This window comes from Sinocyclocheilus grahami, unplaced genomic scaffold (assembly GCF_001515645.1).
Source record: "Sinocyclocheilus grahami isolate Dianchi unplaced genomic scaffold, SAMN03320097.WGS_v1.1 scaffold3.1, whole genome shotgun sequence".
Classification (NCBI taxonomy): Eukaryota; Metazoa; Chordata; class Actinopteri; order Cypriniformes; family Cyprinidae; genus Sinocyclocheilus; species Sinocyclocheilus grahami.
The window spans coordinates 2,989,418-3,012,031 of NW_015505182.1; the positions used below are offsets into that span (position 1 = coordinate 2,989,418).

At 35.8% G+C, this 22,614-nt stretch overlaps 1 protein-coding gene across 1 annotated transcript in view; it reads right to left on the reverse strand.

Moving 5' to 3' along the window:
• Positions 1-20,737, reverse strand: part of lactbl1b (lactamase, beta-like 1b) — a 35,447-nt gene extending 14,710 nt beyond the window's left edge. The window contains exons 1-3 of the mRNA XM_016254198.1: positions 20,276-20,737; positions 10,279-10,376; positions 1,523-1,700 (exon numbers count right to left, since the gene is read on the reverse strand). The gene's annotated coding sequence lies outside the window, so the exon portion shown is untranslated. The remainder of the gene's footprint in view (positions 1-1,522; positions 1,701-10,278; positions 10,377-20,275) is intronic.
• Positions 20,738-22,614: the final 1,877 nt, after the last annotated feature.

Below are 22,614 nucleotides of genomic sequence, written 5' to 3' on the forward strand. Positions count from 1 at the left end.
TAAACTACTGTAAATGAAAATGTTAGAAATGTTAAAGCTGAAATAAAATAGGTTTTATTTATATATTTTTTATTTTATGGTTTAAGTTTTAGTTAACTATAATAACCTTGGGGACAACAAAGTAGCACACTACTACGATTTAAAACATTTAGGATGGAATAGTGCCTTTTGTTCCACTTATTAATGATGCAATATGATATATTGTGCAGTATTCAGTAAGTAGTAAGCTTTTATTCCATTTAAAACTCTTCATTTGAACCTAAAAAACTACTATTCCCTTCCTTGCTAAAGGCCAAGTCAAATTATGCTAGTTAAAGCTGAAATAAAATAGGTTTTATTTATATATTTTTTATTTTATGGTTTAAGTTTTAGTTAACTATAATAACCTTGGGGACAACAAAGTAGCACACTACTACGATTTAAAACATTTAGGATGGAATAGTGCCTTTTGTTCTACTTATTAATGATACAATATGATATATTGTGCAGTATTCAGTAAGTAGTAAGCTTTTATTCCATTTAAAGCTCTTCATTTGAACCTAAAAAAACTACTATTCCCTTCCTTGCTAAAGGCCAAGTCAAATTATGCTATGTATGCAATTCTCTTTGCAGAGTAGAGTTTTGGTGATGATGTAATTTGCGTTTACTGTTCTTTCTTTCCATACAGATAAAGCAGATGATCCAAACCTCAGTGTGACTGATAATTTGACCACCAGGAAAATGTGCACGTGATATGAGTACAAACTCGCCTCTTCACATCATTTTTCATAAACAGTCATCATTTTAATGCTGTCCCTGCAGGCTGACTCACAATATTGTTTGAACTCAGTCACAGAGCAACCAGCTTAATATATACAGCAGTGGCTCGTATAAGAGGCCATCTGCAAGCTTCTCAGTCCAGACAAACTCCCTCATGGCCCACAAACAGAATTTGACAATTCTGGGATTCGCATACATAAACCATGTAATATTTTTATAAGCCAAATCATTTTCTTTTAAAAAACGTACAACCAGCTTTACAGAAAAGATGAAGTTATGCAAAATAGTGAATGCAAAACGCCATTTTTCAATGACAAGTGCAATATTTTAATGCAAAATTCAACCAGTTAGCAAGCATTCATGAACCATGGGTATTAGTGAGATTATGTGATTTGCTGTTTCCTACAGGCTTCAATAATTCTGGTCCTTTTTTCTTTTAGTATCATGCTTTGTCCTGTCACAAAATTTTTAACTGAAATTTTTCAAATAAAACATATGCAAAAATTGCTTAGAACGGTTAGAACATTCACAATAAAAAACTACATATACACATTAAAATAAACATGATATGCCCTTATTTTATAAAGAAAAGAATTTCAGTCACACTCAACATCAACATACATTTCTGTCATGTTTTCCACTTTGGAAAGGAACTGCTATTGACGATGGCAGTTATGTACACTGCATTAGACTACACATTTTCTTCTATTGTAACTGCTTAAACCAAATTGCAATAAACACATCTATTTTAATATGAACTTACCTTTACTTGAGGTTTAGGAACACTTTACTTCTTTGATGATGAAGGAGTATTCACACTCAACGCTCTCTCGTGTTCAGCTAGCTTACTGTGAAGTCACGACAGATGTTGGTATCATGGTCATAGATAAATCCAGCTTGCATCAGACCCAAGATTCTGGATTATCTGCCATCTGCAACATCTGCCAACAGTGGAGAATAGGCAGCACAATGATTGAGCTGTAGTGTTAGACAGCAGACAATATTACTATATGGCCTGGCATGCAATGCTGCTTTTATTTGGACACTTAGGCCACAATTAAAAGTGTATTAAATGCATTGCATTCGAGGCCAAGATGCAAGGTACAATGACACTGTAATACAATATTAAAGGTTTTTATCAGGTATAGTTCATTCACTTGACTTTGCTTTTCATTAAATAGATTTATTAATTGTTTGACAGAGTTGTTGGAAAACTGGGTGGATTTATGAAGAAATTGTATGCAGGTAATACTATACACTAAAAGAACAATTCTGTCATGATTCACTTGCCATACACCATCATACAACTTTGCAGAACAAAAAAGATGATATGTATTTGTGCAGTATACTGTGATAAAGGAAACCAAACTACTAAAATGTGGGAGAAAATACTTATTTGAAAACATAGTAGAATATATGTTATTGATGCACATTTTACAGACTCTCTTGAGTTTGTATAAAGACTTGGTCTCAGACAGTACATCCGCTGACCACCTACAGGCCTTTCAATGACTGTCTGATTCTCTCACAAAAATGGCTCCCCCAACAGAGTCCGGTTCATTGCAAGGTTTTTCTCTCCCCTAGCTCCTTTTTCTTTGCCACAGCTACCCTTGGCTTGCACACTGGGAGCTTTAAGGCTTGAGCCATTAATGTATGATTCTCTGCAAAGCTGCTTTGAAATGACATAGATTGTGAAATGCGCTACACAAATTGACTTGAATTTTCTTGCTCTGTTTTTCTTTTCTTCTTCTTCTTTTTTTTTGTTTAAAGATGGCTAGCATACTGTTTACTGCTACCTGATAAAGTAATTGAGTTGACAGACTGTTTCTGGAACAGGCATCAAAAATCTTTGCCAGAAGGTATTTACTTATTCATTTGTTGATTTGATTTGTCATAAATGGCAGACAATTTTGCATATTGCAGATGGAGTAAACTTTAAAAATGGAGGAAATCATGTTCCGGGTGGTAAAATACATGTTTTTTGGCGAGGTTCCCCTGGTAAAATTAGCATTATAGGGGCTAAATGTCACGTTATTGGGTTTGCTTAAACCCGCGGACATTAAAAACAACCCGTGGCAACATAGCCAAATTCCGTGGGAAAACCGCAGACTTGGCAACACTGCCTGTTGCACAATTAATTTGACTTCTCATATAAAACGGGTATTTTGTAAACTCCAAATAACTATACAAAATTAATATTTGTACGAAATTAACATCGGTCATGTTCAGCAAACTGACGAATCTTCTCCGCTGATGTCCAGTTGAGCAGGTGCAGCGTTTCAAGATGGCAACCCTTGACATACCTGGATCATGGCCTACTTACTACAATGTGCGTTTTACGATACTCAAGAGCTTTGTTTCAGGTACGTACCACATGAAAATATATATTTATTTAATTTAAATGTTTCGATGGAGACAAATTGTAGTTACAAACTATGCATTCAGGCCGGTTCTAGGTTTGCGTGACTGGGGGGGGGGGGCATTTCAAAAACTGGAGGTAACGAATTACAACTACTCACATTACTGTAATTAAGTAGTTTTTTCGGGTACTTGTACTTTTTTGAGTATATTTTAAAGCTGTACTTTTACTTGTACTTAAGTACAAATTAAGCAAAATAATCTACTTGGTTACTTTTAAATCATAGTTCGTTACTGAGTACGCCCACAATTTTAATTAATATTCAAACCTTTGACGGCACTTCAGTAGCCAATAAAGATATCCGATCGTAAAGGGACCAATAAAAGTCCTGATATCTGAACCGGGAAAAGTCATTGTTGCAGGCGCTGATCAGACAGTGAGGGAGCTCAGCGTAATTTATGGACTCAAAGTTTGAAGAAATAAACAACATGGTAGTGTTATCATAAATATCTATATTTTGATACCGATACTGAAATATCTGACACGGTTCCATTACTAATTTTCCACAGTATTACCGAATACACAGATACAAGCTGGCAGGGACAAGCATTAGGCTGCCTTGGTTTGAGCGCGTTTGACTATAGACTAGAGTGCAATTAAGAGCTGTTGTATGTGATTATCGGTGGCCGTCTTGAGAAGCGAGAAAGCTTCAGGAAATAGCTCATAAAAAGGACAAGGACGTGAGTGCTTTTTACAAGTCATAATCTAAAATTACAGTAATATGGCATGAACGTTTCACATGAAATTCTGTCAGTGAGGGGGAGCTGTAGGGATGTGCGCCACGAAGGCGCTCAAGAAAAATACCACCGCACTATATCTCTGATCATTTTAATATGTAACTAATTTAATGTTTAGATTCTTTTTTTTATATTTTGTGCTATCACAAAGATTAAGCAAATTATGTATCCTGGGGAGGATTGAGGGCCATAAGAAGAATCTGGAGCGGAGAGAAGCTAGACCCGGCCCTGCATGTATTTCTGCTAATTAATCAAGGGCAGACTATAGAAATAACTGGCAATCACTAGGACAGAATGTATATTAAACTCACCCAGCAGAATACTCAAAAGTGGAGTACAGGGCATAAACAAGACTGACCATTTAACTGAGATCAGCACAAAAAAGTTCCAGGACTGAAAAACACTGGTTTAGGTCATATAAAAATGAACAAGTAGCAATGTGAGGCTTTTTGCAAAAAGTTGATGAAATGTATCACCAGCAGATGGCGTACGGAACAAAGCTATTGTAATACAAAGTGGGCTCTGAATGGAAAACCTGATTATGTGCTGCTCTCTAGAGGGAACATTCTGCATCACCCCTCAGTATTACACAAGATGACCGTTCTCATTGCCCTTTGAGCTTGCTTTGACACACCCAAATTAGGCTACCTCTCATGTAACCCTTCTTTTCCAGTTTTCACAAAATTGCTTTACTTAATTGGACAGTGTGCAATTGAAGTTTTCTCCAAAACAGGCTTAAGGAAACATACTAAATAAAGCAAGCCAACACAAGCCTATGGGAACACTAAAGGAACTGCAGTCCACAGAGGTGGGAGGAAGACAGGATAGGATGGTATTATGCATGTTTCATGAATCTAGTTTTTTAGGGTGTCAGCAAAGAGAGGATTGTCTGATGATTTCAGATGCAATATTGTTTCCTTAATTGATTTGCTTTTTTATCCCCATATACAACTGCTTTTCTAACTATTATTACCTCATTTTATCCTTTTTTATGCACAGGCACCAAAAAAACTTGGTATAACCTGGATTGTAAATACTTATTCATTTCTCACCTTCTTTTGCACATTTCTATTGCATATACACTACTGTTCAAATGTTTTGGGGTCAATAATTTTTTTCTTTTCTTTTTGAAAGAATTTAATACAATACTTTAATTCAGCAGAGATGCATTAAATTGATCAAAAGTAACAGTAAGTACATGTTCTAAAATATTTAAATGCTTTTCTTTTGAACTTTCTATTCATCAAATGATTCTGTATCATGGTTTCCATTAAAATACTAAGCATAACTGTTTTCAATAATATATATTTTTTTAACTGAAAACTATAGTAATGCAGAAGATTCAGTTTTGCTATCACAAGAATAAATTCCATTTAAAATGAAATAAATAAATACATGAGGATTAAATATTATAATAATAAGTTATTTTAAATTATAATAATATTTCACAGTATTACTGTTTTTATTTTATTTTTCTCTTTCTTTCTTTCTTTCTTTCTTTCTTTCTATTAAAAAAAAACATTAAAAAAAAGAAGTGAAGTGACCAGGCAAAGTCTAGACGTTAATCCAGCATAGCATGTTTGATTTAAGAAATCATGAATAATTGTGAATAATCATGTTTTGTTGCAATTAATACAAAAAAATCCATGACTCATTGATGCCATATTAAATTAAATTAATATATTTCACAGTATTACTGTTTTTATTTTATTTTTCTCTTTCTTTCTTTCTTTCTTTCTTTCTTTCTATTAAAAAAAAAACATTAAAAAAAATCTCAAAACCAACTTTTAAATGGTAGTGTGTGTAAATTGTAAATTAGAGAAAACAGTTGTACGTTCAAGCTGTGTGGTGGACAAGAATGAAGCACGACTGTTGTTTTTTGAAAAAACGGTTGTTTCTGAACCTTAATATTTCTAGATATTGAATATTGCGCTTTAATCCACAGTGTAAAGCAGATGTCATGAGATGTTGATTAGAAAACATTGCTCTTGTAAGCAGTCAGACAATGCCAAGGGTCAGAGACTGACTAGGACAGTTCATGCCCTGAAGTGACCAGGCAAAGTCTAGACGTTAATCCAGCATAGCATGTTTGATTTAAGAAATCATGAATAATTGTGAATAATCATGTTTTGTTGCAATTAATACAAAAAAATCCATGACTCATTGATGCCATATTAAATTAAATTAATGCATTTAGCAGACGCTTTTATCCAAAGCGACTTACAGTGTGTATTCAGGCTATACATTTTATACCAGGATGTGTGTTCTCTGGGAATTGAACCCACAACCTTTGCACTGCTAACTGCTAACGCAATGCTCTACAACTGAGCCACAGGAACACACATATTATAATTACAAAAGCTATGGAAAATAGTTCAAGATATCATATTTGTATAGCATTTAACAGAATATATAGTACAGTAGCAGTATATGAATGAAATGAAAATAATTTTTTCATCTGAAGGAAGTACTGTATGAATTGTATGCAGAGCACCTAATCGCAATGAGTTAGATACAAATAAATGTATTTTATTGTTTCAAATAATAAGCATTCCACACTCACATCTGTTAAAGATTCACAGTTATTCAGGTTATCACAGTATGTCTCATAGTATTTATTTTCGAGCATTTTTGGAGAGCAGTCTGGGTCGATGTGCCGTCTGAACATCCCTGAGGGTGACCTATCCACCAGAGAATGCATGCAGAGTCAGCCTCTTCTCAAATGAGCGCCGTGTGGTTTTTCACCAATGTCACTGTTTCAGTCAACAAAATGCATGCCTGACATTTTCCCCTTTGGTCCAGAAGAACTTGGCGTCCAGATGAAAACAGAGCTGACTGCTTTGCAGTGCCTTACAGCCATGTTCCAAATGTTTTATTTGGCATTTATGCACCAAGACATGGCTACAGTTGTCATCTGCTGTCATGCACACTAATTTTTCCATCGCTGATCAAATATTCACAATCAAGATGAATCCTTAGGGTGAGGCTGAGCGAATAAAATATTGACATTTTGTGATACTCTTATTAAAACTTTCATTAAACTGTTATTTTTATTGCATTTTTGAACTACGTAGATATTCCAGCACTTCAGAATTCTTTAAAGGAATATTTGCTGAATTTGCTGAAAATGACCTCACTCTCAGGTCATTCAAGGTGTAGATGAGTTTGCTTGTGCATCAGGACCAATTTTAGGAAATTTGGCATCACATAATTTGTTCATCAATTACTCCTTTGCAGTGAATGGGTGCCGTCAAAATTAGAGTCCCAAAGCTGATAAAAAACATCTACAAGTAATCCACGCGACTCCAATCCACCAATGTCTTGTGAAACAAAAAGCTGTGTATTTATAAGAAACAAATCCATTGTTAAGGCATTTTAACGTTAAACCATAACTTCTAGCCAAAATATTAGTCCATAATAACACTTCCTCTTGTGAAAAAAGTGTCCTCTAACATCAAAATCCAGAGACATGTTTTTAGAACTGTTTGCATATTTCTGTCCTGATTCAGACAAGATTACTTTCGTTGGCTAATAATCCATGTGGATTATTGTGATGTTTTTTAGCTGTTTGGACTCTCATTCTGGCGGCACCCATTCACGGCAGGATAAGTTATGTAATGCTGCATTTCTCTAAATCTGTTCCAGTAAAGTAACAAACTCATCTACATCTTGGATGGCCTGAAGGTGAGTGAATTTTCAGCGAGATTTCATTTTTGGGTGAACTGTTCCTTTAATCATTCGCACTTGTTGTAGATTTATGTGAGTGTTTTAGTGTTGTGCGAGAATGCCTAAATATTCAGCGTAATCCTTTTTAGAACTACTGAAGCAGAAGAAAACACCATTGCCACTTGTCTCTCAATAGTACACAATGTTTTCACCCATGTTGGCCCCCCGCCTCATGCCTCAGTAGGTTGCTGTGAATGCCGGGTTTGTCGCCCGCAGTGTCTGCTGTCTGCTGCCACAGACTCTGAAATAATGAGAGGGGCTCTGCCTCTCGCTTCTCCTTCTTGGGGCAAACAGAACAGACCCCCTTTGCTTTTGAGTGCTCCTCATGCTGATTGCCTGCATCTCCTGTTTTCATCCGGTCACCCTGACCTTCAACCCGTTTTCAGCCCTCCGTCAGGAGTGTGGCATTTTGACACGACGTGCCCTGTAGGAACCCACAAAGCAGCATGACCCGATATGTCTAGGTCAGATGACGACCACCAAGTCTGCCCTGAATATGTGTGTGTGTGTGTGTTTGTGAGCGAGAGAGAAGCAGCAGAGAACAGGGCCTGTGCGTGTGTTTTTGTGTAACTTCCATCCTACGTTTTGTATGCCATACAATGGAGTGGAAATTCCATCTGTTGTGAGTGCCTCTTTAGGCTTCATGCCTATTTCACTGCTGACGGTTGTGCAGATCCATTTACTGATTTTATCCAGAGTGTCCTCTAGCCCTTTCATACAAACTGTGTAGCACACTGAAGCAAAGCAGGACTGCGGAAAACTCGCCTATTGACAATTGACATTTTGGGAATTTCATGGGCATTGTTGCCATTTACAACAATGTGAGAATGAATATGATGGTGGTTAGATAGAGATTTTTTTCCTATTATTATTATTGTAAAACGTAAGAAAGTAAAAAAAAAAAAAAACTACTGACATTTACATTGTCAATTATATATATTTTTTGTTTCATTTAATTTTTTTAATTAGCTAATGCCTGAGACATTGTTAATGATGGTAATTTAACAACAGCAAATTATTATTATTATTGTTACAGAAATATATACACATACAAATTTATACTATATCTAGCACATACTGAGTTGGACGACGTCTTGCCCCTTTTGAACATTATCACTCAGGACTAAGATCTTTAATGTTCCATTAACCTGCTGCACAGCAGTAACAGATAGACTCTAGAGTCTAGACAATGCCTTTGAACATGCTTTAATCCCGGCCGGGAGGACCTCATACTAATCACAGAGAATTCCCACAACATAAAGAGTACAACAGTTTATAAGTACATGGCAAAGATGAGATGATTCATTACACCATTTTTCTATAATTGGTTCTTATGTGGAATTTAGCAAACTTCTCCTGTTACTGACAAAGCAAATGTAGTTTTTGATTACTTCAGCTCATTACTCAAGTCATGGGTTGTTATGATTATTTTTATATTCAGACAGATGTCTAGCCATCTTGTTTATATGCATCCATTATTGCAACATTCTAACTAAAGTGCTGGTACATTTTGTTCTCAAAAGCATAGAGATGTTAGGTATGCAAGGAAGAGGAGTGTTAGTTAAGATTCATTTAAAATTCTTAATTTTAAAAATGACCTTCACAATACTTACTAATTTCAGGAATTATTTCTATTAAATTTTTTTCAGAAAAATGCTCTGGCTTTGGCACTTAATGTATTTATTTATAATATGTGACCCTAGACCACAAAACCAGTCATAAGTATCACAGGTATATTTGTAGCAATAGCCAACAATACAATGTATGGGTCAAAATTATCGATTTTTCTTTTATGCCAACAATCATTAGGATATTAAGTAAAGATCATGTTCCATGAATATATTTAGTAAATTTCCTACTGTAAATATATCAAAACTTAATTTTTCATTAGTAATATGCATTGTTAAGAACTTAATTCGGACAACTTTAAAGGCAATTTTCTCAATATTTTGATTTTTTTGCACCCTCAGATTGCTGATATTCAAAGTTGTATATCTCAGGCAAATATTGTCCGATCCTAACAAAACATACATCAAGTTTTCAGATGATGCATAAATCCCAATTTCAAAAAATTGACTGGTTTTGTGGTCCAGGGTTAAAATATATATAAGTTTGAAATATTTCACATTCTTATTATCAGACAAATGTGTGTAATTTTAGGATATTAGTTTGAAACACACTGGTTAGAGAAATTGAAGAAACACTTAAATATTTCTTAAATTGTTTTGTTTTTATAGGTTAATGCAAATCTACAGGATACTTGGCAAAAATCCATTAGTAGTAAAATCAATTAAAATTATTTGTAATGTTTTATTGTATACATTTAGACATATTTAATTTGAGTTATAAAAATTATTGTATTGTAGGAACAACATGTTGAATTCATAAAACTCCTGACACACCTAAGGAATTAATAGTACTTTTTGACAAATGTGTTTAAAATGACACTTACATGAAATGAAAAGTCAGTGGCACGGAAACGCTGTTTTATTCTACGTAATGCAGGCTGCTCCAACAGAATGGCAGCCCTCTCCACTTGATCTTTTCAGACAGTGTAACCGGGGCAGAGAAGCTAGAGGGGGTAAGAAAATCGACAGGAGCAACTAATATCCCATAGTTCAAAAGGTCAGCTCTCACCAGTCAGTGACCCCTGAATCGCACCCGTTATCCAGTCTGGCATTGGGCCAGCAGGACGGCATCTTCCAAACAGCCTCCTCTTTTGCAGAGAACAATGCCTACAGCAAATATTACAGTTACATACATGCACTCATATACAGGCACGCAAGCATTCACATTGTAGCGGAAGTGTGGCTATTCCCTAATGCATACGTGCACTCTTGAACATTCTGAGAACATTTGCATTAGTGTACACGGTCATGTAAGCATTTACATATTTATATGCACACACTTTGATTAAACACATATGGCTCAGCCTTTTTTCAGTAAGGGTCAGCATGTCTAATCGAAGCGGATTGAACATTCTACACATTAAGAATTTCAATACAGATTCAAAGGGAATTAAAGCAGAGTCTTCTGAGAGCTTTTCAAAGCTAAGCGAGTGTGAATCAAAACATGGTCGGGTGAATTGGTTCATCTCTCTGTTTCATATTTATAAAACTCTTTGAAATGCCAGCTCTCACTATCATAAGGTTTCTCAAACTTTTTTTGAACCAAGGACCCCTGTCATAACCCCTATAAAGCATTTTTTAATATTTTGTAATGTACTGGAGCTTTATTCTTGTATTTAATAATTTCATGGTGTATCACTGTCCATTAGATTAAGAAATACTTCGAGTTAAATATTTATTAGTGGGAAAAAATACATTTAATAGAAAATGTACTTGTAATTTTTGTTATATAGTGTATATACTGTGTATATATATGTATATATATATTAGGGCTCAGTCGATAATTTTTTTAAAATCTAATTAATTACATGATGTGTCGATTAATTAATTAATCTAATTAATCGCAAAATAAATTTGACTGTGAAAATACCCACAAAAGATTATTTAAAGCTGTTTTTGTGTTAAATTAGAACGTATCAAGTAGACATTACAAATTGTAGCTTTAGAAAGCATTATTTTATTTGATTCAACATAAAATTAATTACACATAAACATTTAGGCTACAACATCCTAACATAAACTTTGGAACATAAAATAAGAGCAACTAAAACAGCTTTGTTAAATGTTGTCTGCAGTATTTTTGTGTTTATTTATTTATTTTGTTTTAACACTAACTAAATGTAACACTTTTCTTAAAGCCTTTATGTATAATGTGTTATTAAGCGTTATTAAAAGCTATAATGCATTATAATTATTCATAATGTGCGTTGTAATACATTATACTGTATCTTGTAAATAAATATAGCCAAATTTAAAATGCATATAGTGTAACAATAAATTGATAAGTGTTATAATGTATTAACTGTGGTTACAATTATTCATGAGATTGTACAGTGCATTATAAGGTGCATTACAAGGCATAATTAATGTATTATAACTACTTTTATTCAGGGTTTAAGTGTTACGGTGTATTATTTTTGTGACAAAGGCTATGTCTTGGTGGCTATGAATTTCATAAATGTGTTTTCAGCCGGGGTTTTGTTTAAAATCTTTATTTCCTTTGCTTTTAGAAAGCATTATTTTATTTGATTCAACATAAAATTAATTGCACATAAACATTTAGGCTACAACGTCCTAACATGAACTTGGGAACATAAAATAAGATCATTTTGAGAAACATTTCAGTATTTTTTGTTCATACAATGAAGTCATTGCAACTAAAACAGCTTTGTTACCAGTCTTCAAAATAACTTATTTTATGATACTCAAAAGAAAGGTTTGAAACGACATGAGGGTGAGTAAATGATGACAGAATTTGAATTGTTTTGGGTGAACTGTCCTTTTAATGTTTTTTCTTTTTTAATGAAATGATACGCTAAATAAGAAATTAATCTGCCAGCAGGTGGCAGTATAAACGTCTTTATGAGTCTTTCATTCGATTCGTTCAAACGGCTGATTCATTCAGGAATTCAGTAAACGGCTCTCTTTATAAATGGGACTTTGAATCATTTGATTCACAAGATTTGTTTAAAACGCGGATTCATTCAGAAACTAAACACTGCTGTGTTGCTCGGAGATGCACAACAATTCTGCTATGGTAATACGTTCTCTGCAAAATTGAGCAAAATCACATAATATTGTGTTTAAAATATAACACAATATCAACTTCTTATTTACTGAACTGTTGTAAAAAAATAACATTTAAAGTCGTGATATTCGGGACAAAATCAGCACTCATGTGATACTGCTCTCGCTGGTCGCGTGATATCGTATGATATAAATATGAGATAAAAACTCATACAGGGGCATTTTTTGCACCAACATTTTGAATTTTAGGGCATAACTGCATGTATGGAGTTGTTGCCCTGCATCATATTTGTCAACAGTTAACTGTATGAAACGTAAGATGGCATACAGGTCTGGGGGCGGGGTCAGTGCGTTACCTGCGTTAAAATATTTTAATCGCGTTATTTTTCATAACTAATTAATTAAGTTAACGCGTTAAACTGACAGCCCTAATATTTATATATTTATTTACTATTTTGATTGTTGGTGTTGTTAATATTTTTATTACTAGACATTTAAAAACTCACCACCTCTCAAAGAGTGACTAGTTGTGGGTGTGTCCCATTTGTACTGACCTGTAAACACTCTAATCAGAAGCCATTAGAGTGATTAAGGCTGAGGCATAAGGATAGGGCTTTGATCAGCGTTCAGAATAAAAAGGGCAAGGGCTGCTTCCAGCGGCGTGGAATAAATAATTGCGTATCCATGAGAACTACAGTATGTTGTGCTGTTATCTGCTGACCTGTGCATTTTGCCCTTTAGTAAGATTTTTAAAGATTTTTAATCATGTTTTATCATATGTTAACTTCTTGTTAAATTTTATCTGCTTTCATTTTGTGTTTATTTGGTTTATTTGTTTTTTTGTTTTGTTTTAACACTAACTAATTTTAACACTTTACTTAAAGCCTTTATGTATAATGCGTTACTAAGTGTTATTAAAAGCTATAATGCATTATAATTATTCATAATGTGCGTTGTAATACATTATATCTTGTAAATAAATATAGCCAAATTTAAAATGCATATAGTGTAACAATAAATTGATAAGTGTTATAATGTATTAACTGTGGTTACAATTATTCATGAGATTGTACAGTGCATTATAAGGTGCATTACAAGGCATAATTAATGTATTATAACTACTTTTATTCAGGCTTTAAGTAAAGTGTTACGGTGTATTATTTTTGTGGCAAAGGCTATATCTTGGTGGCCATGAATTTCATAAATGTGTGTTTTCAGCCGGGGTTTTGTTTAAAATCTTTGTTTCCAACCCTTGCTGTATCCTTAATAGGCCTACATCATACATTAGGATATTAAATATTTAATTAAAAAAAATTCCAGTATCATTCTATTTTTGTTATTGTTCCCGGATCAGTAACTGAACACAATACAACTGTCCTGGAAACCAATAATGCAAGCTCAGCAAATTTCTAATATATAACTATAATTTGTTTATTTTACGAACTACTGTTTTATGTGTTTGGATTTTTGCTAGATTTTCTTGAAAAATGCTATGTCAAAAGACATAATATAAAGTTTTATAAAGCTCTCGGCCTCGCCCCACTCGTCACAAATATTTTTCATATATTTCAGGTTGAGGCAGGTTGCCATGTGTATTATGTGTCCTGTGAAGTTTTTAATTTAATTATAATTTTTTGTGTGATTTATATTTATAGGAAGAATTATGTAAAATAATTTGTATATAAGAATGATAAGAATGTTCATATACGTTATGTATATTTTAAAACGATTGCCTTCCATTCATACATTTTCATAACACCCAAAAGAGGCTAAAACATTAAGATCTATTACATGCTAAAAACATCACTTACACCTACATAGCTAATGTTCTCGCTGTGCTGCTGTATGCCTTATAGTTGTACATTTTGCTTAATACATGCTCCGTGTTCTTACAAGCACTAACATCATTTCACTCAGTGTGCTGCTGGCAGTGTTTTCCTAGAGATTTCTTAAACATTCACGAGCTTCCGACAGATTCTGCATGTCAGAGTTGCCCTTACACGCTTATCACGAGCTAGCTTTACCTAGATGGATTAACAAAATGAAAAAAGAGAGGAAAAAAGGTTTGTGTGAATGAATAATTCACTTATTTAACACCATCACAAGGGATATTTGCCTGTTAGAGAACTCTTGGCTCCAATTAGGGACATTAGACAGGAATAACGATAAATAATGCCATCCTCAAAGTCATGTATTTACTGGCCACACTGAGAATAATTACAGATAATGTAGTGATGTGTAGCCATGCTTTGAATTTAGATCATTCCTGTGGTTGACCTTCAGCAAGTGTTGCTAATTTGCATGTTGTCCTTGGTTTCCTCCTAATGATAAACTGATGCATTACGCTTGGGGAAACTGTTCTTGTGTCTCATTCTGTTCCCTAGTTCGTGATGATGTGGATCAGTATATCTTGAACATTAATTTGGACATTAGAAATGGCCTTGAGACATTACTACTGTACAATGTAAAAAGTGGTTCTTACTAAGATATTACTGAAGAGAGTAATTTCTACCAGATTTAACTCCTAAATTTAGTTTTGTTTGTTATGAGATACTTTTAAGCTAGACATACATACACTATCGTTCAAAAATCTGTGGCTGGTAAGTTGTTGTTGTTGTTTAATAAGTCTCTTATGCTAACCAAGGCTGCGTTTATTTGATCATTCTTGTAAAAACAGTAATTGTGAAATATTATTTAAAATATATATATATTTTAAAAAATCCTTTAAAATGTAATTTATTTGTTGTGATGGCCAAGCTGAATAGACATTTTAATGCATAAAAAGTTCAAAAGAACAAATTTAAAAGTGGTCAAAAGTATAATTTTCATTTAAAATCTTATGAATGAATTGAAAATCAATTTTGTTCTATTTTTTGTTAGTTAGTTTGTTTGTTTTAATTAGATTTTGTCAATGCCGTTATTTTATTTGCTTCTTTTTTTAACAAATACAAATTACAGCATTGTTTTCCTTTTATGCATGTTAGGGATGCATAAAGAGAGCTAATTAGAAAGAAAGTCCCTATTAAAGACAAAAAATAAGGCTCTATTTTTATACATTTATACTTGCATTTTCTATGGAGTGAACATTTTTGGTGCACAAATGATTTCAACTGGGACAGTCCTGCAGTATGGTCTCGCTAGGAAGTGCAGTTATTACTGAACTAGGGAGCTGATTAAGACACACCCTGTGGCAGTTGTGGAGCTGCTTGTTGTTTTAGTGACCCAACTTCAACAAAAATACCCTTAGAAAATGTCTTGCTGTCTATCGTTTGCCCATGGACGGCAGCATGCAACGTTTACCCTGCAATTCATTCAATTCAGCCGTACAATCAAGGTAGAGCAGACACGACTCCACAAATCCAAAAAACAAAACACTAGAGCCACAGTTTTATTTTAATGGCTGCTCATTACACATCATCGGTCACTGAGGTTACTGAGGGAGGACCCTGCAGGATGACAAGGCAAAACTCCCGCTGATAGGTTGCGTGTGTCTGCCGTTGGCCCCACCGTAAGTAGGCACGCCGTTCAAGGCGCATTAGGCCAAGACAGATTGAGTCCAGGCAATGACCCAGAGCATAGTATAGCGGGTGTTCTCAACCCTTAACTGGCCCTTAGAAACATACATGCACACAGTTCTTGCCCCCTCCTCCCTATGCCAGTCTCCATCGTCTCCCCCCCTCCTGACTCTCTCTCCCAGATCGCTGGCTGTCTGTGTCCTCTCGCAACCCATGATACGGGGGAAGCGTTCATGTTCCAGATATTAAATTAATCATGAAATATTTGCTTGTGCTCCGGGCTTCGCTGTTGCCTGCTCAGAACACTCCACTTAGCCTCTTTCCGGCTTCTCGGAGTGCTGGCGTGTGGCACCTCTCCTCGGAAAGTCAATTTTTCCCATTTGGAGCAATGGCATTAGAGAAGCGTTTCGGCTCACATTAGCATCAAACGTAAAAAACTTGCCACCTCGTCCTCAACACCCTGATTTTTTTTGTTTTCCTTCCTCAACTTCTAATCACCACCACCTTCACACTTCGGATAAGATGCATCCCTAAAAACAAGACACTGGGGAGGTGACCTCCGCGTGATTCTGAAATGAAATCCTTCATGCTCCTGTGCACATGACAGCACCAGAGAGTTGCAGCTCTGCTCAGTGAACCTGAACAATTCTTTAAAGACCCAGCGCTTGAGAGCTGTGAGAAGGAACACATTCGGTTTCTAGTGCCTTAATTTCATTAGTGCCCTCAAATCCAAACTCTGCATTTCTGTCACATTGTGTATGCACGGGTGGTGAATGAAGAGTCGAGTGGTGCTATAAGCAGTCGGAAGTTTTGCTGAGTAATTTGTGGGATGGTAAATAAATAACAAAATTTTTCTGATTTACATGAATGTATTTTTGGCTGTAATATTTCATTCAGTCATGATACAGAATGGCATTTCTTTTGGAAGTTTGTTTAAATCCCAAGGATGTTTTATCATGTTAAAATGAACACTATCAAAAGCATTTAGTCAGATATGTGCTTCATGTGGTTCATAAGAGATTTTATTAAAGTAACAACATAACTGAATCAACCTATTAGGTTACACCAACACATTTTTTAATTTATTGATTATTGGTTAAACATACACTACCGTATGTCACAGCTACTGTGAATGAAATGCACAAAGAAGACCATGAACAATGCAAATAGTATTTAATAATCCACAAAAGGGCGAACACAGGTCGTACAGGCAGAATCACATGTAGGGAACGTTATAGACCGGATGACAAACAGAGAACAGAACACAACTAATATAGTGGAGCAAATGAGGATAATTAACCAGACACTCGTGAACAAAATGACACAAACAAACACGAGGGAAAAATGGGTCACAGAACACTTGAGGAATAAAAACACAACAAAAATCCAAAGGGGTGTGACAGTTCGCCCCCCTCCCGGAAGGTGTGACCTCGTGCCGCAGGAACAACAAAGGAAGGGATGGAAGGGGACTTAGGAGGAAGACAAAGGAGGGGATGTGGGATGGTGACGGGATGGCAAAGGGCTGACAGGAAGGCAGGCAGACAGATACTGGTGGAGGTTCGGGCGGAGGACGGACACTCGGGAGGAGGACGACAAACAGAATCCAGGGTGAAGACGACAGAGGGAGGAGCCAGGGAGGAAACCAGAGGAGCCTGGGCGGATCAGACAGAGGGAGGAGCCATTTTGGAGGCAGAAGGAACCAGGGCGGATCAGATGGAGGGATGGAGAGGGTGGGTTTGAAATCCAGACAGGTTGAGGGTTCAGGGATGGTGTGTGCCGCCCACACACACCACATCGCGACTCCCAACACTGGGAGTGCGGTGGACAGGGGAACGACCTCCGTGGTCATTTCAGGACTGGCAGATAGTTCAGGGCAGACAGAGACTTCAGACGAAGGCGGGAGAAGAGGAGACATGTCTGCATATATATCCACATCACAGTTGAGCTTGGCTCACCGTCAGTCATGGTGCAGTGGGCGGAGCTTACCTCCGCGCTCTCGCTATTCATAGCGCTCTCCCCCGTGGCAAGCTCTGTAGCTAGCTCTCACACCTGGTCTGATGTGTTGGGCTCTAGCTCCGGGGCGATCCTCAGCACGGTCGCTCCATATGGCGATGGCTCGTCGGTCACGGCGGGCTCAGGCTCTTGCTCCGCACAGCGGGGTGATGGTGGGCTGGGCTCTGGGTCCTGTCGTGTTCAGGATCGGGGTAGGACACTCTCCAGACACCGAAACATGGCCTTCCTCCAGTTCAGTCCGGTGGCGTCTGGGAGGTCCACGGGGTGATGGTAATTTGCCCCGATCCGGAACAGGGATTGCAACGTCTCGTTGTCGAAATGGGACGTGGCGGCAAGGGGAGCGAATCCCAGAGCCACGACAGAGTATTTCGCCGCCCAATCCATAACGAACAAAAAACTTTCAATAAAACGAAACGAAAATGCGGGGGGAAAGGCGCCCCTTACAATTTCTTTCTAGGTCCGGACTTCTGTCACAGCTATGGTGAATGAAATGCGCGAAGAAGATGATGAACAATGCAAATATTCTTTAATAATCCACAAAAGGGCGAACACAGGTCGGACAGGCAGGATCAGACATAGGGACGTAGTAGACCGGACGACAAACAGAGAACAGAACACAACTAAAGCCAGGCTCACACTGTGCGAGTTTTTAAAAGTCCTTTAGGATTGTACTCATCAGACTGTACGAACATGATGATCATGTCACACTGTGGGATCTCAGTTGTCATTAATGTCAGACTGTATGACAGTCAAGACATGTTAAAAACGGATGCGCGCAAGAAAACTTGTCCGGAGTTTTACCTTATCAACCCATACACGTTCAGTGACTGTGAGACTGTCAGATTTTAGCCTAGGATTATATGAATCTTTTAGGATTTTCAAAATTTGTATCAGACAACCAAATCGTGGCCAAAATCGCACAGTGTGAGCTCGGCTTAATATAGTGTAGCAAATGAGGATAATTAACCAGACACACCTAAACTAAATGACACAATCAAACATGAGGGAAAACTGGGTCACAGAACACATGAGGAATAAAAACACAACAAAAGTCCAAAGGGGTGTGACACCATGGCTGTAGAATGTTTTTTTTTCATTAAAATAATTAAAAAGTACAGTCAGAACAATAATATTGTCAAATATTGTTTCAATTTAAAATAAATATTTTTATATTTTATGAGATGCAATTTATTGCTGTGATGCAAAGCTGAATATTTTGCAGCCATTACTCCAGTTTTCAGTGTCACATGATCTTTCAGAGATCATTCTCATATGCTGATTTGATGCTCAAGAAACATTTCCTATTATTAATGTAGAAAACAGTAAATGCTACTTAATATTTTTTGTGGATACAATAATACATTTTTTCCAGGTTTTTTTTAAATATAATGTTGTAAATATGTAAATGCCTTTACTGAGAAAGTGTTAATTTATAAAAAAATGGCATATTAACCCTAAACTTTTGAACTGTAATATGTATCAGTTGATTTGGAATAATTAATTGTGCATTCTCATTTTTATTTTAGATTACCTGTGCCTTGCTGTCATTTAGCAGTTATTAATTTTTAAAAGTGCTAATAATTTAGATGCAAATTATTTTGAGCAAATCTCAAAATGGATAATCAAATTTTATAGTGTACATTGTTGTTGTGATCCCTAATTTCACTTGTAGCATTTACAATGATTGATTTTAGTTTTTTTTTTTCATATTTAATATTTTTAATCAGCTATAAATGTAATAAGTAAAATTACATAATAGATGTGAAGTTCGAAAAGCTTTGATTTGCTTTTAATGCATAAGCAATCAAAGCAAATCTTGCATAACATCGTTGTATTTTTCCTTTAATTTTAGTTGTTATTAGTACTGAAAACATATCTGGACTCTTTCAGTAATGAAAGTGCTTCTGTATTTTGACTTGACATGGTGCTTATGACACCAGGGTTTTGGGTTCATTTCCCAAGTAAAACTAAAATAACTAAAATATACTTTGAATGCAGTATGAGTTACTTTGGCAGACATTTTTCCAGATGCATAAATGACATGTAATCAGATCCTAACACAGTCAGATGTGAAGAAAACTGTGTCATAGTGTTACTTGTGGAATGCATACAGGATGTAAACTACTCTATTTCTCTAACAAAAATTACAAAATTGTAGGAAAATACACTGTAACAATGTCCTTGGCCAGAAAATTAAAAAATGGCCCCTAAGTGTAGTATAAACAGCTGTTTAACAGATTTCAAGACATACTTAGAGGGGGAAAAAAACTAATTTGTTCAGATGGAATGTCAAATGTTAAATATTTCTGAATGACATCTCTCTAAATCTAGCTAAACAATACGACTTGATTGATGGTCTCCTGAGGCGGCTACTTTGATCCTGTGTGAAAAATCTAATGACTGCTAATGACAAAATCATATTAGTTTAATTCTGCAGCTGCAGGCTTTTACCTCCCATCTGAAAAATATGAGTTATCCGCCGTCTGGTTTTGGAATATTGTTTCTGATTGCTTCCTCCCTGTCAGCACGTCAGAGAGGCTAAATGAGGTCTCGGTGCTCAGCGTTCTCCGCAGACCTTGTCCGCTCGTGCTTGCCAACCGCCGAGTCTCATCGAGATGTTCACATCTGTCCATTAAAAACCGCTGTGTGGCTGCCCTCGCTCTCTGTTTCTATATTTCCGTTTGGCCCTCGTTCACTGGAAAAGGTGACCGTCCATTCACCCGTGATTATTATCAGTTCATTCATGAAATTTCCATCCAAGGGGCAGAGATAGGAGGCGTAGGTGAACTTTTCTTTAAGCTGGCATTTTGAGCTCAGTCTGCCCTCTTCATTTGAACTTCGAGTGCAAGGCGAGTGAACTTAACAGTTGTATGTTTTATTGCTCTGAAATGGAAAGCATAGTTCTTTACATGAACCCGAGTCCTAATCGTTGACCTTTGCATCTTATATGTGTGTCATTTTAATTTGCTTTGAATTTTTAACATCTGCTCATTTCTAAGAGCTTTATTTCTTCTCTGCCCCTTTTTTTTGTAGTGATTGCTTTTGGATTAGTGGACGCAGCTTTATATAACCATTTAAGTAGATGTGTTTAGTGTGTGTGTGCATTGTGTGGTGACAACTAAGTGTTTCCACAAGTGTGTTTGTCCCACTTGAAAAAAAAAATATATAGACTGTATATATATATATATATATATATATATATATATATATTTATATACAAATCACAGACATTCTCAGATGCAGACTGTAGGCCATAAACCATTAGCTAATGTTTCAGCCTATATAAAAAACAGTACATTCAACTTTCTTAAATTTCTCTACCATCTCCAAATAAAACCAGACCCTTCGGTGGTTGTATCTTCTCTGTTTTGCTGTTCCAAAGACATGACAAATAAATCATACTTACCTGTTCCCCTGCTGATCGTCCTCTATGACTCTGAAAGCAGTCGACCAGTAACCAGAAAAAATAAGAAGTCTTAATAAAAAACGAATTATGGTATAGGAAATCTGTACAGGGTCTCTCTGGATAAAGGCACATTATAAGGACTCAAGTATGTAGAGTATCTATAATCCACATGTACTCTGGACAATTATTATTATTATAATTATTATTATTTTTTACCATAGATTCTAAAAAATAAAAAAAAAGTACTTACATTTTTTTGGGGAACAAAAATAAGGTTAAATTAAGTATGCTTCTCAAGTACATTTATCTAGATGTATATTTTTCACATAATTTTTTTGTTTTGTTTGTTTGTTTGTTCATGGAATCCATTGGGAATTTTTTATTTTGCTCAACAAGACTGCATTTATTTGATCAAAGAAATACAGTAAAACAGTAATATTGTGAAATATTTCTACAATTTAAAATAACTGGTTACTACAATTATACTAATATTACTACAATATGTAGTTTATTCCTGTGATGGCAAAGCTAAATTTTGAGCAGCGATTACTCCAGTCTTCAGTGTCACATGATCCTTCAGAAAACATTCTAATATGCTGATTCGCTGCTTAAAAAACATCTATTATCAATGTTGAAAACAGTTGTGCTGCTTAATATTTTTGTCTAAACCGTGATACACTTTTTTTCAAGATTCCTTGAATAGAAAGTTAAAAAGAACAGCATTTATTAAAAATGCAAATCTTTTGTAGCTTTATAAATGTCTTTACTGTTAATTTCCTTTATGAAAAACAGCAGACGCTGCCCCCACCCCCCCCAAAAAACAAAACAAATAACAACAGCAAAAAAGGCAGTTGATCTGTGTGATGGTGTCAGATGAGGCAAAGAAAGGTTTTGCCATACGAAACATCTCTATCATTAAAAATGAGAGCCTGGCAAATGCTATGAAGCACAGAATATGGCTTCCCATCTGTCAGCAATCTTGCTTTGTGCCAGTTTCTTGCACACTGAATATCTTATTTTACTCTAGACATGAACCTCTTGTTCGGCAGTTTGTCTTCACTGCTGCAGAATATTATAAATAATGCACAAGACTACAAGCATGTCAGAACCAGAGGGCTTCAGATGGGCCAAACGGAGAAATTAGAGTACAAAAGAATCATTTTAAGTCTGCATATGTCTGCTTGAGTACCAGTCACTGACAGAGCCTTTGGTTAACAAATTTATACACACACAAAAGAAAGATTAACAGCCCCCTTTGTGGTTCCACAGCTGGGATGCAGGCAAAATTTGATTGATTGATTGATTGATTGAGCCTTATGTTCAGATTTTTTTTGTCACCACAGCATTTAGCTTTGGTCATTCATCTGATGTTAGTGGAAAAATT